General features: G+C 51.8%; 1 long non-coding RNA gene across 2 annotated transcripts in view; it reads right to left on the bottom strand.

The window, feature by feature from the left end:
- Positions 1-2,120: 2,120 nt before the first annotated feature.
- Positions 2,121-27,119, bottom strand: part of LOC121021654 (uncharacterized) — a 25,614-nt gene continuing 615 nt past the window's right edge. The window contains exons 1-2 of one of the 2 annotated variants that reach the window (XR_005786633.1): positions 9,005-9,498; positions 2,121-6,261 (exon numbers count right to left, since the gene is read on the bottom strand). This is a non-coding gene — a long non-coding RNA (uncharacterized LOC121021654). Of the gene's footprint in view, positions 6,262-9,004; positions 9,499-27,119 lie in introns of those variants that run through there. The other variant, XR_005786632.1, reaches the window with a different exon arrangement.

Genomic DNA, 27,119 nt, shown 5'->3' on the forward strand with positions numbered 1-27,119 from the left:
CCGGCGCCCCGGGGGCCCCCCCCCCCCCCCCCCCCCCCCCCCCGTTCCCTCCTTGCCACCCCTGTGTCCCTATCCATGCTCCACCCAATCCTGGCACCAGCCTCCCCATACCTCTGCCCACCCCTCTCCCCAGAGGGTAGGGTGTAAATGCCACGGTCTGAGGTGGAGGAAGGTGGGATAGAACGCACAGGCTTTGATCCTGAGAGGCTGGGAGTATGAGGGGCCGCAGCCCCAAAGACGGTGCCCTCACCACCCCTTCAGAGCACGCCTGTTGTATCCCCAAGGTCTCCTCAACACTTGGCTGAATCTCGAATGGCAAGGCCAAGAGGAGGCCAGGCCCGGCCTTGCTACACAAGACCCCTGCCCAGCCCGACCCCTCAGCCTGAGGGGCAGCCCTGGAGGGTCTTGGCCTCCCCACAAGTCCCTCCCTTCCTCCCCCACTGTACTGTGAATGTCCTGTGACTCAGCACAAAGACAGATAATATATTTAATTCATGTTGTACAGAAAGGAGCGAGCAGTCTGTACCGAAAAGCTGATTTTGACAGATTGATGCCAAAGATGGACGACTGAAGGCCCTTCTCCAGGCCTCGTGAGTGCGGCTGGGGCGTGCTTGTAGATGTATATATATATATAAAGTGGACAGAGAGTTTGGTTTGTGTGGATCTCTGAGCCCACCCTGGGCTTGGGCGGGGTTCCCTGCACCCTTCCTGCTGGATTCCGGATGCTGCCGCCTCCAGGGCCGGAAGTCAGTTCTGGGTGTTGTGGGGTGGAGCGGAGGAGGCCTCTGCCCAGGGTGGTGGCTGGAGGGGTGGAGCCAGCCAGAGAGGGAGTCCCGGGGAGGGGTGCCGGCTGCTGTAGCTGACCCTCCTGCTCCCCCAACTGAACAGCTTCCTGACTAATTGGGAGGGAAGGAGGGAGGTTTAAGAGAGGGTTGACATGGGGAATGGCCGAGGCCAAGGCACAGAACGAGGGTGAGCACCTCTGTCCTCCAGCCCAGCAGCAGTGTCCACAAACCCTGAAACCACCTTGTGCTGCCCAGACCGCCTCTCACCTCGGGTACACGCAACCTTCTTGCACACACATCTTCCAAAGTTCCCAGCATCCTGCTCTGTCTTCCAAGTCAGCGTCCAGGCTTGTTCTCCCAAGAGCACTCGGAGAAGGCCAGCCCCAAACCGCACCTCCTGACTTTCCCTGTCCAGTGGCCTCATAGCCAGCCATAACCACTTTCCAATCCGCTGACATCCTTGGCGTGGCTGCTTTCAGAGAAGGAAGCAAATGCTGAGGTTGGGTGATGTCTTCCGAGGTCATAAAAGTAAGGGGCGGACCAGGGCTTGGTTCTCAGCCCAGCACCACTTCTGCCCCCTGGACTTCCTCACCCTTTTCAGGCAGCCGGTCACCAAACTATAGGACAGTTAGTGCTTGTTGGGAGACGTAGTGGTGGGAATCAGGGATATATATATATATATATATATATATATATATATATATGAATATATGAATATGAGAGAGACCATGAGCCAGGGAGAGGGGCAGAGGGGGAGAGAGAGCGACTCTTAAGCAGGCTCCATGCTAAGCAACAGAGGGCTTGATCCCACGACCCTGGGATCATGACCTGAGCTGAAATCAAGAGTCGGACACTCAACTGACTGAGCCATCCCGGTGCTCCCCAAGTCAGACTTTTTAAGCTAAGTTGAGTGGGGGGTCACCTGGGTGGCTCAGTCAGTTAAGGGTCCGGCTCTTAGTTTCCGCTCAGGTCATGGTCTTACTGTTGTGAGATCTAGCCCTGAATTGGGCTCTGTACTCACAGCACAGAGCCTGCTTGGGATTCACTCTCTCCCTCTCTCTCTCTGTCTCTGCCCCTTCAGTGAGCTCTCTCTCTCTCAAACGCACACACACACACACACACACCAAAAAACAAAAACAAAACAAAAAGCTGAGTTTGGAAAGAGCCCAGACAGACCTGATATTGATGAGACTCCCCACTACATGCCAAGCACGTGCAGAAGCATCTCACTGACCCCTCACAACAGCCTGTCGCTCTCCCTGCTCTGCAGGTGAGGACAGTGAAGTTAACTGTCTTCCCCAGAGTCATCAAGCAAATAAGAATCCCAGGTCTGTCGGCCATACCAGCCATTGGTCTTCAAGGAGGGAAAGGAGCAGAGAGAAGGAGGTGTGGACAGTGCGGGGCCCTCGGAGCCAGGGGAGCCAACACAAGGCAGGACTCCAGGCTGCCGCTGCTTTGCTGGAGCACCTCGCGAGACCACCGTTGTGGGCAGGCAGCGATGGCCACCAGTTCACAGAGGGGCCTGCCCCTTTAAGAGTTCCTGGGGGGGACAGCTGTTCTGTCTGTTGTGGAGGCTCACATGGGTGGGGGGGTATGTTGGAGGTCTATGGTGGTGGGGGGGAGGCATCAAGGCACTCTGAGCTGCCCAAGAAAGCCTGGGGTCCCCAGCGACAGGTTCGCACGAGGCTTCGTATGTAGTTAGCGCTCCAAACCTTTCAGTGCAGAAGTGCTTCCGGAGAAGGCAGCTGGAGGGCCCGGTGAGTCTGGTTATGAGCTGTAGGGGCGGAGGGCGTCAGGCGCCATCACCTGGCTCTCTAGCGACCAGGCTAAACAACACAGGCACGTGTTTCCTGGACACCCCCGCCATCATGTCCTTATACCTTAGGGCTCAGGAGCTTGCCCGTTTCACTGGAGCCCTGGGCAAAAGCACCCCTTAGCGAGTCATATCCCCCCTGGTACCGCTGCGCCATCTGCTCCTGGAGTAGGTCAGGGATCCCGGGGTCTCGACTGACCTCTCATTTCACCATGCCCGCTCTGCCGGGCGTTTGTAGTTTGCAGCTGCCTGACAAAAGGTCCTAGTTGTGGATGGCTGCAGGGGTGGGGTGGGACCAGGGGCTGGCTCTCCGCAGCCCCACCCTTCCCTTCCTGTGGGCTCCCAGTCGCCCTGCCCCTCCAGTCTGGTCCAGTCCCCCAGGCCGCCACTCCCTTCGCCCTGCTCGGCTGCTTGGACCCGCTGAGGGTCAGCGCCGTCGCCAGACCTCCTTGTCTTCCTTGAAGCAGCGCCCTTGTGGCCCATCTTTCCACCTCCATCCCTTTGGACCCCTGCTTCCATCTTGAGGCCTCCCAGCACTCATGAGCCCTTCTGTCTCCGGAGCAAATCCTCACACCATGAATCGGTCGCTGGGCCCAGGATGCCGAGGTGCATGAGGTGCCCTCACCTTCCAGGGGCTCAGGCCTGCTGGCGGAGAAGGTGTCTCCATACACCTTCTTGTCAAGTGCTCATTGAGTGCCAGGCGCTATGTTGGGCCCTGAGGATGGGGCAGTGAAAGAACCGCCATGTCCCTGCTGTCAAAGAGCTTAGAAAGATGTCACCCAGATACACACATGGTACATCCAGGGGTCAGAAGTGTGATAGGACAAAATTGAGCAGGGTCAGGACAGGTGTGACAGCCGGGGGTGGGGGCTCTCTGACAAGATCAGGGGCAGCCGTGACTTGAGGGGGGGCGGGGAAGGTGGACCCCCAAGGACAGAGCATTCCAGCAAAGGCCCTGAAGGGAGCGTACTTGAGAATGAGCAAGGAGGAGGCAGGCTGGAGCACAGTGGCCGGGCAGGCTGGTGAGGCCGCCGGGAGCACGTAGGACATGCCAATGCCTGGCTCCAGCTCAGATCAGTTCGCTCAGACCTGGCGGTGGGGACAGGCATCAGTAGTTTTTCAAAAGCTCCTTAGATGACCCTAATGGAGCGTGTGCAAGTGAGCAGGTTTGTCAGGACTTGAACCCAGGCCCGCCCGCCTGAGCAGCACCACCGGCCTCCCGGGGAGATGTGGGCGGCCAGCGGCCAGCACAGAGGATGCACAGCTGGGGTCCTGAGGACTGGGAGCAGCACCCTCGCCCTCCGGTCACCTACAAGCAAAGGTCACCATAGGCACCAGAGGGTTAGCCAACAGTCACTGCGCCCCCACCCCACCACACGCCCCCTGCCACCAGCCAGCTCCTCCTCAGGACCCTCTGGACCTCCCACCATCCACCAATGGGAAGGGCAGCATAGGACATGGAGGCCGGAGGCCGCTGTGCCTGGCGGCCTTTCTGAAGGTCGGTGCTCAGCTCCGGTGAGGGTGTGCCACCGCCCGAGACAGGACAGGACGGGGCAGAGGGTACGCTGCCTGCCGGCGCCTCCCCCGCCCGTCAGCCCCTTCTCCTCTCCCTCCTTCCCTCCTTCTTCCTGGCTCTCGCTCCCTTTTCCCCTCTGCCACGCCCTCTTTCTGCCCCTCCCCCTTCCTCTTTGGGGGGGAACACTTAACCCTGGGGAGCCATCAGCTGACCTGGCCTTCTCCCTGAGGAAGAAGATCTTGCGGCCTCCCCAAGCCCGAATCCCTGAAAAGCTCTCCTGAGGCCAAGCTTCCCTTTTTTTCACCCTCATCCCTTTTCTAGTGACGTCGACACAAGCAGGGGGCAGGGGGCGCTGTGGCAGTGGCTGTGCGGCCATGGGGGGGTGCAGCCTGAGCGTGGCAGGCGCGTGGCTTTATCCTCCTGGATGCAGGCAGCACTCCTCCCTGCTTGGAGCTTCTGCCCTGTTCCTATTTCCTGACCCCTCCCCCCTCCCCTCTGCCTCCTCCTTCCCCTCTCCCTCCTCCCTCCCTGCCTCCTTCCCTCATTCATTATTCATCTGAGGGCTCCTGACAATGTGCCAGGCTCTGTTTCCAGTACCACCCGGATACAAACTTGACCCTGACTTAGACCCTACTTGGGGGAGCTCAGAGTCGGAGTCAGTTAGGATGTGGTCTTGGCTTCCTCTCATGAGATCTCAGTTACTTGAGGGAAGGAGAGTTGTCTTTTAAAATTTACCAAGTTCTTTTCTTTCTTTTTTCCTTTTCTTTCCTTTTCTTCCTTTTCTTTTCTTTTTTTCTTTTCTTTTCTTTCTTTTCTTTTCCTTTCTTTTCTTTTTGTTCTTTTCTTCTTTAACATTTCAAACACAACAAAACCTTTTTATGCCATCCAGGTTTTCCCTGGAGGAGGGGTCAGCTGGGTCCTGGGTTCCTGAGACGGAGTCTTACACATCCAGGGCTCCAAAATACACAGGCCTGGATTCAAATCCCATCTCTGCTGCTTGCAAGCTGGGCCACCTTGGGCATGTTACACCCCTCTGTGCCTCAGTTTCCTTCTCTGCGGCATCACCCTTTTTCACAGGATTGTGAGGGTTCAAGAGAACTCTGGGGCTGGCACCCAGTGCTCGGTAAACGGTGGCATGGGTACGCTGCGCATGCCCACCCTGGTCCCCAGCAGCAGGGATTCCAGCCCCTTCCTTCCCCCCGGGATCCCAATCCTGGCATTAGAATTGGCCGCTTTTCCGTTTCTTGCTTTCTTCACCCTTGATAAGATCTGTTATTTTCAACAATGTATTAGGCACCTTCCATCTCAAGGATTTTGCAAGCCTTGAAGATGACCTCAGCCCAGAGTATTGTCTCCACAGAGCTGGGGAAGGAAGCATGGAAAAGTTTACAATGAAAGCATTGGGTCAAGGTGTCACTCAAAGTGGGTCAGCTGCCTTCTGCGGTAGCCAGTGCTCTGTCCCTAGAAGCACTGTGGCAGGGGCTGGGGGAGCACCTGTTGGGAGCTCTGGGGGCGTGCACTGCCTCTCCTAAGTCCTACCGGCTTGCAGAGGAAGGGGCCATCTGGGTCGGCCAGATCCGTACCTGGTCTGACACTACTCTTTGGGTCTCCACTTTGCCAAGCGGGGGAGCAAAGTCTGGCCCACAGGTGAGAAGCATTGCTCAGAGTGGCTGAGAAAAATGTAGTAAACCGTGGCTGTGGGTTGCAAACCTCCTCCCCCCTGGACTCCAGGAGGCTTGGGCCACCCTCCCAATCAGGTCACTCGCTTTAAGACCAGACTACCTTGGCTTTTCAAGAGCTGGGACTGACTCTGGGGTGTGGGAATGAACAAACCTGGGGTTCCAGAAGCTAGAGCTGTTGAGGGTGGGAAGGCTGCCTTGGGGAAGAGGGGACGGGGCCAGGGGTTAGAGAGGTGATCCTCAACCACCTGTGACTGTATGCCTCTGGCCAAGAGTTCCACCTGGTAATGGAAAGGACGGCCCAGCTTCACTATACAAGGTAGCGGGGAAGGTCAGGATTCACAAGCAGGGCAGAGGTCGAGAGCAGAGCTCTCTCTAGTGTCTGGCTGCCTCGACTTGAATCCTGTTCCACCACTTCCTGGTTGTGGGACCACATAACATGGCTTCTCCATGCCTCAGTTTCCCCATCTGTAAAATAGGGTGAGTGTAGGATTAATGTGGAGATTAAACAAGTTAATACATAGGGGTGCCTGGGTGGCTCAGTTGGTTAAGCATCCGACTTCGGCCTAGGTCATTATCTCGCCGTTCCCAAGTTTGAGCCCCACGTTGGGCTCTGTGCGGACACCTCGGAGCCTGAACCTGCTTCAGATTCTGTGTCTCCCTCTCTCTCTCTCTCTGCCCCTCCTCCACTTGTGCTCTCTCTCTCTGTCTCTCTCTCGGGAATGAATAAACATCAAAAAAAATTTTAACGAGTTCATACACAGAAAGCACTCAGAATTTATTGGCCACATAGAAAGCACCACAGTAAGTGTTAGCGTTGTTACCTGTCTCCCAGGATAAAAGCAGACATCACTCACCCTCTGTTTTCCCAGTGAGTGCCATGAGGGAGCACTAGAGGGAGGAAGTACTGTGGCGGGGGCGGGGGGGGGGGGGGCGCGGAGTCCAGGGATGAATAAAACCCTTTCTGTCCTAGGGGAGCCACTCTTCCTCCCGAACTGCCATCAGAGCTGGAGAATTCTGACGTCCCTTATCCTAACACATCTATGTTCCAGGCAGAGTGCTGTGAATTTAACAAATTGACTAAATTTAAAAAAATGTCCTTTGTTTACTTCAACAGACATTTATTAAACATCTCCTTGGCCCAAGCAACCCTGTGAAACACTAAAGATTTAGAAATAAGTAAACAGTGCTCTCTCCTCAAGGAACTCGTGTCTGGTCAGGGAGAGATAAGCCGATTGCAGGAATGATAATAATGGCTTCGAAGTGGGCTTCGTTTATCTGCTCCTCACAGATGCCCGGGTGATAATCCCAGAGGGTGGGAGCAGCCTGCCCGCCGTGAGCCTCCCTCCCCTCCCCTTCCTCAGCCCCCGCAATACCTGTGAGTGTTACAAGCCTCATAAAGTGAGTTGCACCTTTACACTCTAGGTTCGGGTCAGGGTCGTGAAGAAACATGAATTAATATAAAAATGAAACGTCTGATCCATCAGGAATCTTCCCATTGATGGTCCTACCGGCATCTTCGCAAGGTTCCCAAGCCCTATGTTCCCCAGCCTCTGAGCCTCTTTCTCCACCTGTGTCTGACCATCCACTCTGTAGTGTGACCATCTACACTCGTGCCGCTGGGCCAAGGACCCACCCTTCCCGGAAGGGGCTTCCTTTCTCAAGCCTCTGCACCTCCAGAGTCCATCTGTCCGTGTTCCCCCTGCCTGGACTTCTCCTTCCACCTCCCTCAGCAGCTCCGGCTCAGACTCACTGGGCCTTGGACAGGTGCTTCCCCTTGCTGGGAGTCAGCGCCCTGTCCCTAGAGTGAAGGGGGGCCCCAGATGCCCTAGAGTGTCCCCTCTGCTCCAGATTTTACACCAACCTGTTTCCACTTCAGTGTTTTGTATGAATCATTTCCCTCCCTCCTCCTTTCAAGCACGTCTCAAACTCCCCTCCTCCAGGAAGTCTTCCGTGATCCACCCCATGAATATTTTCTGTGTGCTCAGTTCTGCCGGCACCAAAGTGCTGACACTAGGGCTTCAGGGGGTCTCAGCCTCTCATAACCCCCATCACCCAAACGTCACCCAAATACACACAACCTGAGTAAAACCAGAGCTTGATAGGGTAATGTGACCTCGAGGTAAGTCATCCAACACCCTCCACCTCCAACCAGTCGTACCCCCAAGCCTCACTCTCTAGAAATTCTAACAGCCTGCGTTCTGTACTCGGGTTTCAGTGTCTTCCTAGGGTTCAGATTGTAAACTGTCTGGGCGGTCTTCACTGCCACCCCAACCCTAACTGCTTTGTTAGGCGAACGACACCAGTTGGTGAATTTGTTTGCAATGACTGAGGCACTCTCGTGCACACTGGCCCATTTTGCTCCGAAAAACATCCCGTGGGGTAGACAGGGGCAGGCTCGATTACCTCACTTCACGGATGGGAAAACTGAGGCCCTGGGAGGTTTAACGCCTTGCACACGGTTAGCTAAGTGACAAAGCAAGGTCTCCCATCAGGAACACCTATTTGCCTCACTGAGCTAGTTTCTTGCCGGCTCCGATTTTAATCCGTTCCAGTATATGGAGCTGTTGAGCCCTTGGCCCCTTAGAGCTGGCAGGGGAGCCACAATAAGCAGATTTGACCTCTAATCTGACTCGCCCAGCTGGTTCGGAAGACAGCCACTCTTCACCTTGCCTCTTCCACAGCTGCTCCGGGCCCCTCTCTGCACCCCTCCTTCTCCCCCCACCCTTTCCCACTAGCTCTGGGAGCCATGGGATGGGCGCGGGGTGGGCTCCCAGGAGGATGTGAGCCTAAGGACAGGCGGGATGTTTTCCCGACTCCACATTGTTCGGCCCGTGCCCATTGTGTGGGCCAAGAGCTGGGCGTCACCGAGTCGCCTGGCAGGCTTTCAGCAGAGCTGGGGAACATTTCCGGAGGGAACTGACCCGTTATGAATGATGGAAGCTTCTCACAAGTGTTGGCATTTCTTTGGACGGGCCAGACTCGGGGAGGCAAGGCAAGGAAGACTCCCAGACTCCCCATTCCTGGCAGCCGGCTACCAGACCAAAGGTCCCAGGGACCTTGGCTGACCTGTGGTTTGCAGAGAGGGCCTAGTCCCACAGCGAGAGGGGTTTGGGAATGTAAAGTGGAGGGGAAAGGGGTTGGGGGCGAGGGTGGGATGGAGGACTTGCCTACGAGGGGCCAAACTGAACGGTTATTCTGTTTACATCACCTGACTCCAACTTGGGACGGCTCACACCTGAGGACAGGAACCGGATCTGGTCACTTGGAAAGCTCATGGAGCTCATCCTACAGGAAACGCGGGTCAGAAATGTGTTACAACAGTTCGGCGTTTGCCATGGATGAGTAATGCTGGGTGTACGCCCAGCTCTTCCCTCCCAGGGAAGGCATTTAATTTGTGCACCCCCCCCCCTTTACCACGTGGCTGGGTGTGCCCCCCTGGAGAGGTTCCCCGATGCCGGGTGTTGTGTATCGATTTTCCCACAGTTTGATTTAATCCTCAAGAGGCCGGCATAGTAACCCGCTTCTTATAGATGAGGAAACCGTCTCACAAAGGTTAAGGAATTAGTTCCAGACCACACACACACAGCTATTTCGTGGCAGAGCTGAGCTTTGAACCCAGGTCCGTGACGCTGCAAAATCCACGTTCTACAGCAGGATTTCTCAACCGTTCGCGTCCATAAGAATTGGTTGGGGTGTTAGCTAAGAATGCAGAGTTCTGGGCCCCGTCCCCCACCCCACCCCTCAACAGAACAAGGTTAGGTGACTGGAATCTGCATTTTTTGCCAGACAACACAGGTGACTCTGAAGTTGCTGGGGCACAATCAGAGAAACACTGCCTTGGGGTCTGGACTGCCTTCTGTGACTTTAGCCAAAGAGAGCACCAACCCGGTCTGAAAATGTGGGTGCAGCCCGATGCCCCTGCCACGACCTCATGGTGGCCTCACCTCACGCACATGTCCCTTGCCTGAGGAGTGAAACCCAGGAGAAGCAGCCTGGAGCCTATGAGGACGACCAATCTGCAGCCTAGAAAAGTCTCCCGTTGCCCTTTACAACATGTTAAGCCCACAAGAGAAACCTGAGTGACAAAATCAGGGACAAAGGGGTCCTCGTTCATCCCTTGGATGTTTATGGACCTCTGCCATGGGAAAGGGTTTGGGACAGACAGCTGAGATCCTGAGCTCGCAAATAGTACAGGTTTCTCAGAGCTGGGTGCCTCCAGGAACCTCCTGCTTTAGAATTATTTGCTGTGTGCTGCGAATTCAGAACCCTGGGCCCCAACCCAGACTCCACAGTCAGAATCTCGGGGCCGGGTGAACTCTGGAAATCTGCCTCTTAAATACCCTCCCCGGGCGATTCTGAAGCAAACAGAGGTTTGGGAAGCAGTGCGCAAAGGGTCTGGAAGGCAAGGAACTCCTGCGGGGATCCCAGGAAGGCCCCACAGCATTGGCTGGGAGCCCTGGGGGGACAGCTGTGGGTTAGTGGAAGGAGCGTCACGCTCGGTGTGTGCAATTCTGGGTTTGAATCCCGAGCGAGTGGCAACCTCCCTGAGCGCAAGTGCTCACAGGCAAGATGAGGATAGTCTGGGCCACCTCCCCGCATCACCATGAAGACCAGGGGGCATGCTGTAGGCCCTGAATGGTCCACGGCACGGGTGTGGTGGCACAAGTTTATTCTAGGTTTTTAGGCAATTCCAACGGAAGGATCCTGGCAGCATCTGGCCTCCAGCTGGCACAGACACACTTCATGCCCCTGGGGAGCCAAGATCTGGGCTGGGTGTGGGGGGTTCAAATTCAGAATCATGACTCTGGACTCTGATGGAATGGCCCGGGGCATCCTTGGAGGGTCAGGGCTCAGGCTATGGCCCACAGGACCCTGACACCCAGATCAGGCCTCGAGGGCTGTTGCCACCCCTCCACTGCCCTGTCTGTCTGTCCACTCCCCTGTCCATCCGCCTCCAAGCCCCTTTGCTCCTCTCCAGGAGGTCACACTAAACGCATTGGCTCTGAGGGGCCAGCTCAGGCCCTTCCTCACTCTACCCTCACTGTTCCTCCTCTTGTCTCCCTGCTGTTGTCCCTACCGAGCTGGGGGACCTAACCGTTCCCCCTCTCCGCCACCCTCAGCGGCTCTGAGGACGCTGCCTGCTCTTCCTTGACCCGCGTGCCCTCTTTTGAGGCTCCATTCCCCACCCACCCCGCGAGAAGCCCAGGGTTATCCTTAGGCCCGCAGCCAACTCCTTCCGGGGGGGGGGAGGAGGACCTGCTAAACTAATTCACACCCAGGAGGTGGACGAGGCGACCCTGGGCCCTCGCCGGGAACGTGTGCGCTTTACAAGAAGCTGCAGGAAGGAGGCAGAGCAGGGCTGGCAGACGGCCTCTCCCCTGGCAGCTTGGCCTTGCAGTTAAGGGCATAGGCTCTGGAGCCAAAGGGTTCAGATCCTGGCTAGACCATTCACCTTGGGTCACCTGCTTTACCTCTCTGTGCCTCAGTTTCCTTGTATGCAAAACAGAGATGTGGTCAACGAATCCATTTCCTTAACGCAGGAGAGCACTCAGAACATGTCTGCGACGTACCAGGTCCTCGGTAAATATCAGCCATTAGCGCCTATTAATGGAAGGGTTTCAGACACGGGAGACCGTTAATGGTCTGGACTCCATCAGTAACTGCCCGTGTCCACCCAGGGCCATGTGCGCCCCGCCTCCAGCCTTCGTGGCACTCTCATCCGAGGGTGATGCTGCAAAGGGAGCCAGTGTCCAGACTCTCAGGCCGAGACTCAGCCTTTTGGGAAATCTGGGGAAGAAGGGTGAGAGCAACAGTGGCCAGATTAGGGGCAAGGTCTCAAATAGCATCCCTGAAGCCAGGGCAAAAATGGACGGGAGAGGAACTTGACATCTTCTCCGCTGTCATTTCCTTTAGGTTCAGCTCCCCTGTGAACTGGGGGCAGGGCTTGGTGAGAGATGGGGAGCACAGGGGCGGGGGCGCAGTTTATGAACCACTGGGTCTCTGGACTCTGGGAAACCGGGAAGGAGTGGGATTCTCTGGCAGCAACTTTCTTCTGCAAAACGGAAAGAAAATTCAGGTCCTCCAGGCAGGGAGACGGGCAGCAGGGCCCTGCTCCAGTCACCCCTCCGGCTCCCGCCCCATCCCTTCTGGCCAGCATCCCTCCAGATAGGGGCGGGCAGGAAGACTGGAAGGCTCCTGGAGGGCGGGGGTGGGGTGGGGTGGGGGGTCCGTGGACAAGTCTCTGCCACAAATGTCACCTCGTCTCCCAGCCCCGTGTTCTCCAGGGACATGAAGAAGGGGACTCTTCTACTTCCTCAGACGAGCCACCCCGGGAGAGCCCTGTCTCCTCACACCGGACCACTGGGAGTGGGTCCAGCACCCCTTGTTGGTTTGGAAGATGCGTCCCCGTTTGAAGAATGCCACTTAGGTAGGGGGCCCCCGCGAGGAGGGGAGCAAGGACTGCGGCCAGGTCAGGCAGAACACCAAGTTCACACCCTGGAAACTCTGACACGCAGAAAGGAGACACCAAAGCAGAGGCTGTGGCCAATAGTAATTCTCTCAGTACCTCCATCTTGCAGAAGGTGGAAGAAGCCACGAGGGAACAGCCGTTAGGCCCACACTTTCCTGGCACTCGGGGTGAGTCAGGGCCTGCGCTGCACCGGGAAGCACGGTGACTCATAAGACAAGGGCCACACACATGAGGAATCTGGTGCAGAGGGGGATGGTGGGTTACCCGGCCACAAAGGAGGGCGCCCCTGATTCTATCTGGGAGGGGGGATATTTGAGCTGGACAGACTGGGTCGCATTACTGCAGGACAGGGGAGAACAGCCAAGGGGCCGTGTTCACGGGTCATAAACCCTCCCAGGGAGGGACGGGGAACCACAGAGGAGGATGCAAATGCAACAGGGGCCTCGACGTGCACATTGAAGGGATTCCTGCAAACAGTGGGGAGGGGGAACATACATGGCTTTTTCCTGATCATTAGAAGGAATATATCTTTATCATTAAAAATTGGGGCAGGGGTTCCTGGGTGGCTCAGTTAAGTGCCCGATTCTTGGTTTCAGCGCAGGTCATGATCTCAAGGTTCTTGAGATTGAGCCCTGCGTCGGGCTCAGCACTGGCAGCACGGAGCCTGCTTGGGATTCTCTCTCTCTCTCTCTCTCTCTCTCTCTCTCTCTGCCCTTCCTCCACTCTTGCTGTCTCTGTCTCAAAAATAAATAAATTAAAAAAAAATTTTTTTATGTTTATTTTTGAGAGAGACAGAGACAGAATACAAGTGGGTTAAGGGGAGAGAGAGAGGGAGACACAGAATCCGAAGCAGGATCCAGGCTCTGAGCCGTCAGCACAGATCCCGACGCGGGGCTCGAACCCACGAGCTGGGAGATCATGACCTGAGCCAAAGTCGGATGCTCAACCGACTGAGCCACCCAGGCACCCCTCAAAATAAATAAATTTTTAAAAATTTAAAATAAGTGAGGGGAGAAACAGAAAAAGAAGAGAGAAGAAAATTAAAATCACTCATCTGCCAGCTACCCAGAAATAACCACTGTTAACATGTTGATGTTTTCCCTTCAGATTCTTTTTTTATAAAGAGAACTTTAAAAAGAGGAAAAGTATGATAAATACAATATGTAATATACAGGCATATTATATAGCAAAATACATATTTCATATTAAAGGGTTATGTTACATTAGAACATAATCTGAATTCAGAGAATATAGATTAACAAACAATTATTTTATAATAATTTAGTATGTGTGCTTTTTAAAAAACTAAATTGAGGGGCGCCTGGGTGGCGCAGTCGGTTGAGCGTCCGACTTCAGCCAGGTCACGATCTCACGGTCCGTGAGTTCGAGCCCCGCGTCGGGCTCTGGGCTGATGGCTCAGAGCCTGGAGCCTGTTTCCGATTCTGTGTCTCCCTCTCTCTCTGCCCCTCCCCCGTTCATGCTCTGTCTCTCTCTGTCCCAAAAATAAATAAAAAACGTTGAAAAAAAATTAAAAAAAAAAAAAACTAAATTAAGATGGTACAAAGGGGAGTTTTAAATTTAATTTATTTATATTTAATAGACAACACATCTGTGTGCTCCATAATTTAAAAGGTCCAAGAGCATTTATAGTGAAAGTGTCCCTTGGGGAGCCTGGGCGGCTCAGTCGGCTGAGTGTCCGACTTCAGCTCAGGTCATGATCTCACAGTTCATGGGTTCGAGCCCTGTGTCAGATTCTGTGTTTGCCTCCCTCTCTGCCCCTCCCTCACTCATGCGCTGTCTCTGTCTCTCAAAAATAAATACGCATTAATAATAATAATAATAATAATAATTTTAAAAAGAAAGTGTCCCTTTCACCCCATCTCCCAGCAGCTAGTTCCCCTCCTTGGAGATGTGATTGTTGCTGTAACCTCAAGGGACTTTATTCATAGACAACACAAACACATCTTATTTTTTCCCCTTTACACAAATGTCACAAGAGTGTTAGCCACTTATTCTGCATCCCCAGTTTTTACTAAATATATCTTAGATACCATTTCCTATCAATGCATAAAGTGTTCTCATGTTTGTGACTACATGATATTCCATTATATGGCTGTCTCTAATTTATGTCTCTACTCAGTCATTTGGGCTTTCCACCATGTTTTGCCTAAGTAAACAGTGCTGCAATAAATAACTTTGCACATATGTCATTTTGCATAAGAACACCTCTCTAGGGGCACCTGGTGGCTCAATCGGTTAAGTATCTGACTTTGGCTCAGGTCACGATCTCGAGGTTCGTGAGTTCGAGCCCTGCGTCGGGCTCTGTGCTGACAGCTTGGAGACTGGAGTCTGCTTCAGATTCTGTGTCTTCCTCTCTCTCTCTCTCTCTCTCTCTCTCTCTCTGCCCCTCCACCACTCATTCTCTATCTCTCTCTCTCTCAAGAATAAATAAACATTTTTAAAAATTTTTTTTAAAAAAAGACAGAGTGACCCTCAGTCTGAAAACCATAAAACAGACACATTAAGAGAGAATTGAAGGGGTGTCTGGCTGGCTCAGTTGGTGGAGCATGTGACTCTTGATCTCAGGGTCATGAGTTCAAGCCCCACATTGGGGGTAGGAGTTTACTTTAAAAAAATAAATAACCAAAAGCGGAAAAAGAGGGAATTGAAGATTTCTGTTTAAAGACAGACTACTGGCCACACATGTGCGTTGCCCCTCCTGTGAACCCCCCCCCCACCAAAATGACAATAAAGCAGTGACGAAAAGCACATTCTCCTAATGAGGAAGAGAACAGGAGGAAGGCCAGCACAGGTGAACATTCTCCGCGGGTGTATGGGAGCGGACCGGGAGAAGAGTGGTTGCTGGCGAAGGCGAGGAACCCCACATCGTCCCAGCAGGACAACAGGGGAGTTCAGGCCTCAGAGAGGCCGTGGGGTTGGACGACCCAGGGGAGTCAGGAGACCCAGCCATGGCTGAAAAGAGAAGGATTGGTCAACAGTCTAAGAAGACCCGATTCCTAAGCAACACATAGGGCAGCAGGGTTCCATCCCCAACTGGAAGGTTCAGTGACCGCAAAGGAGGACCTTCCACTTCTGCTACTTGGAATCCCCCCGTGTGACCCAGGCTCCCTTCCCAAAGGAAAGGGAACCTGCCAACTGGCCAGCCGAGCCTCACTCTTAAATACAGAAAGGCAAAGATCATCAGACATTTGACAAAAGGCTCAGATATGAAAAGGAAACAAAAGTAAATAATTAGGGGCAGGGAGGATGCTCCATAAGAAAGAGAAGTAACTTGGGACACAGAAACACAAGAAAGCTTTCAATAACTGACAGGTATTTTCAAGTGGATTTGAGGACCTGTTGCATCCCTAAACAAGGACAAGATGCAATGAAAGAAGCAACCAGAAAATAAACGTGAGCTACTAGAAATTAAAGATAGGATTATGGAGGGGTGTCTGGGTGGCTCAGTCGGTTAAGCATCTGACTTCTGACTTCAGCTCAGGTCATGATCTTGAGGTTCGTGAGTTTGAGCCCCTCATTGGGCTTTGCTCTGACAGTGAGGAGCCTGCTTGGGATTCTCTCTCTCCCTCTCTCTCGGCCCCTCCCCTGCTCACGTCCTCCCCTCCCCCTCAAAATAAAGAAATAAACATTAAAAAAATAAAAATAGGATTATGGAAATAAATATTCCAGTAAAAGGTGTTGGAAGGTAGAGAATTAGAGAATTACTCTTATATCTGGATAAAAGTCTATCCAGAAAAAAAGTACAAAGAAGATGGAAAGGAAAAAAATTCTCAAATAAGAAAACAAAACAGGGCGCTTGGTTGGCTCAGTCGGTAGAGTATCCAACTTTTTATTTAATGTTTATTTATTTTTTGGGACAGAGAGAGACAGAGCATTAGTGGGGGAGGGGTAGAAACAGCGAGAGACATGGAATCTGAAGCAGGCTCCAGGCTCCGAGCTGTCAGCACAGAGCCCAATGTAGGGCTCAAACCCACGAACTGTGAGATCATGATCTGAGCCAAATCGGACACTTAACCAACTGAGCCACCCAGGCACCCCTAGAGTATCTAACTCTTGATCTCAGGGTCATGAGTTCAAGCCCCACATTGGGCAAGGAGCCTACTTAGAAAAAAAAGAAAAAGAAACCCAAAGTAATTCCCCAAAACCAAAGAATTTTCAAATGTAAAGGGGACACCAAGAATCACAAATGAATAAGAGATCCACATATCTGTCATGGTGAAATTTTAAAATAGCAATGACAAACACAAGATCCTAAAAGTTTCCCTAGAGGGGGAAAAAGTTTGTCTCTAAAAATACAAGAATTAAGGGTACCTGGCTGGCTCATAGGTAGAGCATGTGACTCTTGATCTCGGGGTTGTAAGTTCGAGCCTCACATTGGGTATAGAAAGTACTTAAAAATAAATCTATTTTTTAAAATATTTATTTATTTTTGAGAAGAGAGAGAGAGAGAGAGAGACAGTGTGTGAGTAGGGGAGGACAGAGAGAGGGAGATACAGAATCCGAAGCAGGCTCCAGGCTCTGAGCTGTCAGAACAAAGGCAGACACGGGACTCGAACTCACGAGCCACGACCTAAGCCAAAGTCAGATGTTTAACTGACTGAGCCACCCAAGCAGCCCTTAAAAATAAATCTTGAAAAAAAAAGAACCAGACTAGCTTCAGGATTCCCATTAACTAAGGCTACAACAATGCCCTCAACATCGTGTGAAAAAACAATTCTTTTTTTTTTTTTTTGAGTTTATTTATTTTGAGGGGAGGCAGAGAGAGGAAGTGAGAGACTCCCAAGCAGGTTCTTCACTGTCAGCACAGAGTCCCATCTAAGGGCTTGATCCCATGAACAGTGAGACCATGACCCGAGTCAAAACCAAGAGTCTGGCGCTCAACCGACTGAGCCACTCAGGTGCCTAAAAAAAAATCAATTCTTAATGCAGAAGTCTATATCAATCCAGATTACCATTCAAGTGTGAGGGCAGAGCCAGGCCATTTGTAAAAATGAGGGACTCAGAAAATCACCCCTTCTTAAGAAATGACTTGAAGGTGGGGTACGGGAAAATGATAGTGTAAACAAGAAAAAAAGAGAAGGAGGGAAGGAGGAAGGGAGAGAGAGAGAAGAGGAGGCAAGAGAGGGAAGGTGGAAGGGAGGGGAAACCAGTGGGACCAGGCCAGGGCATCAGTGAAGGGAAGGAGTCCCAGGGAAGAGACAGACAGCTGTGTGACGGAGAAGCAATTCACCCAGGGGCGCTTGGCTGTCTCTTTGGAAGAGCAAATGACTCGTGATCTCAGAGTTGTAAAACAAACTCAAGAAAATGATATTGTTGAGTGCAGAGAGGAAGAGAAGGGCAATGAGAAGAAGAAGGAAGTCAATATGAGACTCTAGGATAAACTAAAACAAATAAAGGGAAATGCAATTACAAGGCACTGCTGGCCCTTGCCACGGACAATATTTACATGGTCACAAATGCACACATCATTGACTGGATTCAAACCATTAAAAGCAACCTATAGGCAAAGCAGGAAGACCTGATTATGGCTAGAAAGTTAGAATATCCTGTCAGCAACATTTGAGCATTTCAAGTAAATGCTCAGAAGACAGAAGGTGGGAAGGAGAGCCACAGGGGAAACATAGGAGAGACGGTATCCGTATCCCACAAAATAGTGAGTCCAAACTGGCAATAGCCGACGGCACGAGAAATAAATGTGTTACTTGAAGCAGCAAAGGTAGTCGACAGATTTATTTTCATTTTATTTAGAGGAGCTGAATAAAAACAGCTGTCTAGCCCTGTTGGGAGGAGGCAGGGAAGAGGGTTGTATGGGTGATATATGTGAACTACCTCCTTATCCTTCCTAGTTACAAATCAATAGAGGATATCTCAAATGGAGAAATCCAGAAACAGCAGCATAGGCGTATTATTTAGAGACATGGAAATCACTCCCAGAGCAGCAGAGGTAGAAGTGGTCGCCTCTGGGGGGCCAAGTTAGGGGGGAGGAGGGATGAGGTAGGGCTGTGCACCGTAGGCTCCTCTGTTCAACTGTGTTTTCAACCCTACGCATGGAGTACTTGGATATAAAAATTTAATTGCATCATGGGATAAATGAGAAGGCGGGCACTGAGAGCTTGTGTGCCAGCACATGAGTGCTGGAGGCCAGATTCAAGGGCATTAGACACCTGCGTCATGAAGTACCTTGCAGGTACGACTGACAAATGACCAGGATAAACGTCGACAACGTTGGAGATGAGAAAGCGTTCTGATTTTCACAAAGAGCCAGAAGGTATTTCTGGAAACCATAGACCAAACGGCTCAGTATAGAATCCTGGCAGAATTCTAGCACAGATTATTAAACAGATGGCTTGGGAGTGCTTCGGGATTTATTTATTTATTTGTACTCTGCCTCGTTCCAAAAGGGAGGATTTGTAAAGGCTTACAGAGACGTATACAGTACAACAAGATTAAAAAAAAAAATTATGTGAGAAAAGATTCTCAAGTAGTTAACCAGAGCATTGCTATGTGAGCTCAGCAAATGCACTGGTAGGTAGACGCCCGAAAGAACCGAAGTAGGATCACCTAGAAACTTGTACCTGAATGTTCGTAGCGGCATTATCCATGATACCCCAAAAGTGGAAACCCAAATGTCCATCAACCGATGAACGGAAAAGCAAAATGTGGTGTATCCGTACAATGGAATACTGCTCAGTCACAGAACGGGCTGGGTACTGAGGCACGTCACAGCATGCAAGAGCCTGGAACACACGCTAAATGAACGAAGCTAGACAGAAAGGCCACACGTTACATGATTTCGTTTCTACGAATTGTCCAGAAGAAGTAAGTCTATAAGGAAAGAAGGTAGACAGTGGTTGCCAAAGGCTGAGAACAGGGGGAAGGGAGACTGACTACAACGGGGATAGAGTTTCTTTCTGAGATAATAAAAACATTCTGGAATTAGGTAGTGGTGTGGGTCACACAGTCTTGTGAATATACTAAAAACCACTGACTCGTACGCGTTAAGAGTGAATTTTATGGTATGGGAATTATATCTCGACTAAAAAAAAAAAAAAAAAAAACATGGAAAAAATGGGGAAAGGAGAATGAAAGGACGGACAATAAAAAGGAACCAGGTCAGTACGCAATACATATACCATAAAATTCTGTATAGGTGACCGAGGCGGACCATGCCCTTGGCCATGAGCTTTCCAGCAGCTACTACCAGCTTAGAACTAGTGTTAATTAAATGACTCCCAGCATCCGTACGATAAAAAAGAACTGAATGTTCGGGTGAATCACAGCTTTTCTTGGTGCTGACGTCCAGCAGAACTCTCTCCTGTGCATCTGCATCTAGGGCTCCGTCGGCAACAACATCCCTACCAAACATAACTCCGTTAACATATCCTGAGGGCCCTCAAGTGAGGCATAAAGCCCAAACACAATTCAATGAGGCCACTTTAATGAGGGGCCTAAAAGGTGTGCCAGGATATGCAGACAAGCCTTTGGTGGTAAAATGTAGATTCTCCGGAGAGCAGTGGTTTCCGACCTTGGCTGCACCTTAGAAAGCCCTGGGGAGCTTTTGCAAAATACCAACCCGGGACTCCACCCGCAAGAGAGTCCGACTTTCTTCAGCTTCCAGGTGATTCCAATATATAGACAAGTCTGAGAATTGCTAATTAAGTAGATGAATGGTACATCCCTCATGAAATCCCCCAGGAATGTGATCGCTTGTCTCAGAGTTTATTCATAAAGTCAAGCTTATCGTAAACTTTAAATTCGTGTACTGGCATTTTCTGAATGTCTGCTGTGTACCAGGCAGTTGCTGTGCTGTGCCCCTGAGAACAGAAGGGTTCATGTGTGACCCAGCCTCCGTCCTCGGGGAGCTGACAGTTGATCCGCGTTAAGGACACCCCAGCTGGTGATCACAGGAAGGGTGGTAAGTGGAGACGGAGAGAACACAGGTCCCCGGGATAGCAGTGGGTGGGTGGGAAGCTCCCCGCGGGATAAGCAGCTCGCCTGAGCTCCGAAACGAAAGGTGAACTAGCGGGGCGGGGGGTGGTCAGCGTTCAGTATGTCTCTCAGTGATTTGGATGACAATTAGTAACCACACTTTATGAGTGAATGTGAGGTGTCATCCTTACCCCGGAACAGCTGGAGGGATTGCCCTTCCGCTGAATGACTGAGTTGGGATCCAAAGTGTGCCCGCAGGGAAGAGGAACGCACACTGAAAGCAAATGAGACTCAGGGTAGAGGAAGGCAACCGGGAGGTGTAGACAGCGCCGGCCTCGGTGATCTACCAGAGGCCCGAATGTGTTCTCATGTCGTTCCGCCACAACCCAGCAAGAACGTGATACGTTACAGTTGAAGAAAATCAGGCTTATCATGTCGAGCCCTGAGCCGACACCGTCAAGGGCAGGGCCAGAACCCAGTGCAGGTCTGTCCTGCTCCCACGTTCCCGTTATTCCATGTGTGCTGTACTGTATAGGACTTCAGTAAACCAGCCGCACATAGGGGTGCCTGGGGGGCTCAGTCAGTTAAGCGTCTGATTTCAGCTCAGGTCATGATCTCGTAGCCCGTGGATTGAGCCCCGCGTCAGGCTCTGTGCTGCCAGCTCAGGGCCTGGAGCCTGCTTTGGATTCTGTCTCCCTCTCTCTTTGTCTGCCCCCCTCCCCTGCTCACACTCTCTCTCAAAAATAAACATTAAAAAAAATTTTTTTTTAAAGAAAGAACAATAACGAACTTAGGCTCTCACAGACACAATATTGAGCAAGCACGCTATTGTTTCTGGGGTCAGTGCTGGAAATATTCTATATCTCGATCTGGGTAGTGGTCACCAAAGTATGTATACATATAAAAATTCACTCTGTTCACTTAAGGCTTGTGCATTTTAGGGGTGCCTGGGTGACTCAGTCAGTTAAACCTGTGACTCTTGATTTTGGCTCTGGTCATGATCTCACAGTTGATCTCAGGTCTGATCACACGATCTCACGTCTGAGCACACAATCTCACGTCTGAGCTGACAGCACGGAGACTGCTTGGGATTCTCTCTCTCTCTCCCTCTCTCTCTCGGCCCCTCTCCTCCCTCAAAATAAATAAACTTAAAAAAAAAGTGTAGTTTATTTTAATGAACTTAAGCTTAACCAAAAAAAAAAAAAAAGTAAACAAGGCGTGCCTGGCTGGCTCAGTGGGTAGAGCACGGGACTCTGATCTCAGAGCCATGAGTTTGAGCCCCACTTTGGGCCTAGAGCCTACTTTAAAAAGAGTAAACAACAAGTTATTATATGTCACGTGCTTGGCACAGAGTGGGCACTCAATATATTGCTGTCAAAGTTTCTAGAGAGGAGGAGGCGGCAAACCCGTCGCGCTGTGTGCAGCTGAGACCACGCGGGAGCCCTGAGTGTAGTGCAACGAGCCCCCATTTTTATGAGGGTCACTAACAATCAGAGCATGGCATGATGGGAAAGAAGCCTGGCGAGGGGTCTGGAATACATGGCCAACGACCGATGGATGAAGGAAGTTGAGAGGATGTTGCTGGGGACAGTGAAACTTAGGAAGAACGTGAAGGATGTCTTCAATAGTGAATGGCTCGCTGTAGGATGGGAATTAGACTCTTCCTCTGTGACTCGAGAGCACTAATTCTCAGACTGTAGCCACATCTGAATACCCTGGGGGGGGGGCAGTTATTAAAACAGATGACTGAGCCGCACCCCCAGACTTTCTGATCCAGTCTGGAGCAGGAGTGAGAATCTGCCTTTCCGTTTCTTTAAGATTTTGCTCTTAAGTCATCTCGCACCCCAACGGGGAGCTCAAACTTACAACCCCGAGATCAAGAGTCACATGCTCTGCCAACTGGGTCAGCCAGGCGCCCCTAGAGAATCTTCGCGTCTAGCAGCTTCCCAGGACATACTGATGCTGCTGGTCATATTTTGCTAGCCACTGTATTCGTGTAAAAAACCATAGAGCAGTTTGTGCTGTTGCAGTGAGGAAGGAGGAGGAGGAGAACTTATTGAGAATCTGCTATACCAGATTCTTAATATCTACACCTCCTGTGTTGCACTCCATCTACATTTTCTCACAGTAAGGGAGACATGATTCTTCCTGCTTTATTTATTTATTTTTTTTAAGTAATCTCTACACCCAACGTGGGGCTTGAACACACAGCTCTGAGGTCAAGAGTCCCATGCTCTACCGGCCGAGCCAGCCGGGCGCCCCTGTTCTCCCCATTTTAGAGAGGGGGAAACCAAGGCTCAGTTTTAACACACATCTCACACTCGACCCCAAGCCTGGACGTGCTGAAGCTTAGGCTGAGCAATGCCATGAACAGAACTCCATTTCTGAGTGGAAGGATAATTTCAGAGGTCTTTCCAACCCTCAAAGCGAGACTGGCTTTAACGAGCCCTTTTAAGCACTAACATGCATTCAGCAGCAGCTAACTGCTACGCTATATTCTCTCCAGGAGGCATGCGGCCACCGGTCTAACTCTTAAGATGCCTCTGGGCCACCTTACCGGCTCCCACCTCTTCTATCCTTCTTGGAACCTGCAGTCACCACCCCCCCACTTCTCCACGCAGGCTGAGAACTCGGTTCGCCCAGGTATTTGGCAAAGGAGGCTTTTTGTACACATACCCATCTCTGCTGTCAGCATTTATGTGGGGTAGGGGGGCTGGGGCATCTGGGTACAGTCCTTGGCACCAAGTTGTCTGCCACCCACCCCATGCCGACCCCAGACAGAGCTTGCCAATCCGCTCTCCACACTGTGACCGGCAAAGCAATGACGCCAGGGCTGTGAGGATAAAATCCGGACGTGGGGGAGGGGCGGCCTCATTCCCTAGAATGGCCAAAGGAACTGCAGATGTGCTTAATGACCTTGAACCAGAGACTTCACTCTACTGCACCCGCCTTGCCTCCTCAGGGTCTGGGAAGCAGAGACCAGAGGGTCCTGGGGACCGAGAGCAGGCCCACGGTCACTTAGCGGATTCCGCCCAAAATGAAATCAGGCCCAAGTCTAAGTGACCTCCTCTAGGCCGTGATAATCAAAACGTTTCTCTTTGCGCATGTTTTAATATTCAAGGTTTTCAATTCTTTTTAAAAAATGTTTACTTATTTATTTTGAGAGAGAGAGCACGTGAGTGGAGCAGAGAGAGGGAGGGAGAGAGAGAGAGAATCCCAAGCAGGCTGGCTGCACACTTCCAGAGCAGAGTCCAGTTCGGGGCTTGATCCCACAAACATGAGATCATGACCTGAGCCGAGATCAAGAGTCGCACGCTTAACCAACCGAGGCACCCAGGCGCCCCTAAGGTTTTCGATCCTAACGGAAACAGTAACAAAGACAAAATACAATCGCGATTCTGTGCACTAAGGAATTTGGGCAGCTCCCACGTACGTGAAAGGTTGGTAGTGAGAGTACGTGGCTTTTATTTCACTCTCTGTTATATCATCTTGTTTGCTTTCTCCCTGAATGTTTCCCGGATGAAGATCACTGTTGATGGTCCAAAATATACAATTGATTTATTGTTTATCAACTTCAAGGATTAAGTGCGAGTCACTGTAGGGCAAACATCTCTCACCACAGAGCCAGTCCTGGCAACTCAGTGACGAACAAACCCCGTGGCCCTTGCCTTGGAGGAGAGGCGGTAGACAGGTGATCAGCAATGATGTAGTTTGGGGCCCTAGGGAGGTCAGGGAAAGCTTTCCAGAGGAGGCGACCCTTGAGGCAAAGAAATAGGTTTCAGTCAGCAAGAGCCTGAGGACCCTTCACTCCTACAGATCTTTTCTGCCAATGCAGTCAGTTTTTCCGTTTTTTAGCGTCTCAAACTGCTTTCCAGAGCTAGTGAGGGACAGGGATAATTCCCTTCCAATTTACAAGGAGGGAAATCAGACAGTGGCTAAGGGACCATCCAAGGTTTTTCTGTAAAATTTAAGAGTGACCACAGGGTGCCCAGCTAGGGTTAGATACCTGAATACTCGACACAGGAAATATAGGACAGCCTCTGCCCTTGGGGAACTTGTTATCGCTGGGAGATAAGATATGTAAATGAAAAGCCAAAAATAATTGTTAAAGGCAACGTGCAAATAACTCAGTTCCCCTTCTGTTTATCCAGGACTCGCTATCTGAAAGGCATTCAGTGAGGCACCTGGGTGGAGGTGGGGAGAGTCAAAAATATAGGTAAATATGTCCCAGGCCCTTAAGAACTCACCGTTTCACTGGCTGCAAGGGAGGCTGGGTGACAGGAAGAGGAACCTAGCAATCCATGGATACAGCTGTGAAGATTGTAGGGGCAAGAAGTCAATCAGGGGCTGGCTAGAATTTAGGGGTTGGATAGAATTTGTCCAGAAAAGGTTCCTGAAGGAGGTGGACAGCGTGATGATACTGGAAAACAGGAGACAGAGAAGAAAAAGTAGAGAGAAGAAGAAAAATCTTTTCACACACCCATCCTTCCACATTTAGTTCAGTAATGAAGCCCTCCCTGGGCAAAATGGGATACTGCCCCAGGCTCTCGAAGCATCCCCATTACAGAGCCGCGTTGCTTCACCTGTTTCCCTGCCTGCTAGTCCCAGCTCCAGGGCTCTGCCCGAAAGAAAGAGAGGAACGCCCGGGTGGCTCAGCCGGTGAAGTGTCAGATTCTTGGTTTCAGCTCAGGTCATGATCTCACAGTGCATTTTGTGGGATGATGCTGAGCCCCAAGTTGGCACAGAGCCTGCTTGGGATTCCCTCTCTTCCTCTCTATCTGCTTCTCCCCTGTGTGCTCTCTCTCTCTCTCTCCCTCAAAATAAATAATAAACTTTAAAAAAATTAAAAAAAAGAAAGAAAGGGCGAAATAAACGAAGGAAGGAAGGCTTGACTCTAAGGGGGTTGGGTATTCACAGTAAAATGCCTCACTTTGTTTTTGTTTACTTATTTTTACTTTCCACTATTTTGTCCAACTGTAACTTACAGTAAAAGACACAAATCATAAGCATGCGTATGTTTGTACAAGAATGAATATTTACATATGTTTATAGCTGTGTAACCACCACCCGGATCAAGCTATAGAATGCCTCTAGCACCCCAGACACTATGGGCTGCCTCACGGTGCACTGTACCAGGGTCACGGCTACTGTGGCTGGAGGATGTGCCCCAGTAGGGTGATAGATCTGGGGAGTACCATCTATAGAAATCATGAAAGAATTTTAGGTGTTTGGGCTGGAGAAGCCAAGTGCTGGGGCCAGGTGGTGTGTGTGAAGGGCTAACATGCGCGGAGCAATTAGACTTGTCCCGTGGGTGGCGGTGGGGAGTCACCGGGAGGGGCATTTCAGTGGGGCATGAAACCCTTCCTAACTGGAGCTGACCCACGTTGGAAGCAGACCCCCAGGAGATGATAGGTAAGGTCCTCAACAGTAAGAGGTATCAGCCAAGAACAGGACTGACGAGCATTTATCAGCAACTATGGGGAGAGGATAGGGGACTCGATTTGGAGATTGTTCTTTCCAACTCGGAGCTTCTGTGGTTCTGGAATTCTGTGAAAATGGCAGAGAGGACCCAACCAAATGCTTGTGGTTATGATTCATTTCTTTTTTTTCCTAGAGGAGATCTTTTTACTGAACCACAAATACTGTGTAGACCCTCCATTATCACTACTGAATAAATAACTCTTACTACCTACCAACCCACTGAGCCAGAGAGGCCCTGGGGCTCTGCTCCCATGTGCTCAGAGGAGAGGAGGGATGGTGCCTCTGTGAGATGAAGCCAGCCCTGCAAGAAAAGTGGATTGCCCCCTCCTCATGCCAGGTTGTCAGGAGAGAACTCCCTCCCCGCCCCCCAACCTCCTCAGCCCTTTCAGCTCTGGTCCCCCTCGAGGGCCAAGTGGGCATGATGTCGTGGTTCCTGCCCCCACCAGCAGAAGTGACACTCTGGACCTTACTGCTCCGCCTCCGGGGCCAATGCAGGAACCCTGGCTCCCTCAGAAGCAGGACCACACAGGACTCGCCAGTTCTATAGCCACCTGGGGGGAGGGACAGCCTGTGTCAGCCCAGCCACAGGCTCCTCCAAGGACTACTGGTCTGGAGAGTGACACCTCTCACCCCACTCCCCCATCCGTTTTTTTTCCAGCAAAAAAGGAATTCTCCCCCAGGACCCTTTTTACCCCTGGAGGATTACTTCCCAACTCCTCTTGGGACTCCTCCAGATCGCTGCCCACCCCCGCCCCCCACTAGGAAGAAGGCGAGAAGTGGAGTTTGGAGAGAACACCTTCATCTGCCTCCTTCCTGCACCCGTCCAGCGCGCAGAGATGCGGCCGGGGAAGACCAGCTCTCAGGCGGAGCTTCGGGTGCAGATCGGATAGTTCCAAGGTCTTCTGTCTAAAATGCTCATCCTCTCGAGGGTCCAATGAAAGCCATGAATACTCTCCCAAAGGGGAAAAAAAATGTATGTAGGAGATTTTATCTTCTATTCTGGGGGCCGATGGGGGCGCTGTCAGACCCTTGAAGTGCATCTGTGAAGCACCTAGGTGTAGGGGGGCGCTGTGCTGGGGGGGGGGGTTCCTCCACCGCAAAACCCAGGCCAGGTTGGGGGTGCGGGGTAGGGTGGGGATTGTAGCTCCCCAAGCCTAGGCGAAGCGCTGGAAGGTCCCGCTCTCCAGCCTCTCCGAGCGTCCGGGACGTCTCTCGGGCTCAGTTTGCCCAGCTCTGCAATGGGCGCGCGGGCCCCTCCGCCCCCGCGGGGCTGTGCACGGACGCGGGTGGGACGGACAGCTGGAGAGGGGGTGGGGGCGAAGCGCTGCAGGCGGTCGGTCTCCTGCAGCCGGGGAGGGTGAGCGTGCGTTCGGGAAGCAGGGGGAGGCCGGCGCCCGGCCGCGCGCGAGGAGGGCGCGGGCCC

The sequence above is a fragment of the Herpailurus yagouaroundi genome, unplaced genomic scaffold, assembly GCF_014898765.1.
Source record: "Herpailurus yagouaroundi ecotype Mexico unplaced genomic scaffold, PumYag 308, whole genome shotgun sequence".
NCBI classification, from domain to species: Eukaryota; Metazoa; Chordata; class Mammalia; order Carnivora; family Felidae; genus Herpailurus; species Herpailurus yagouaroundi.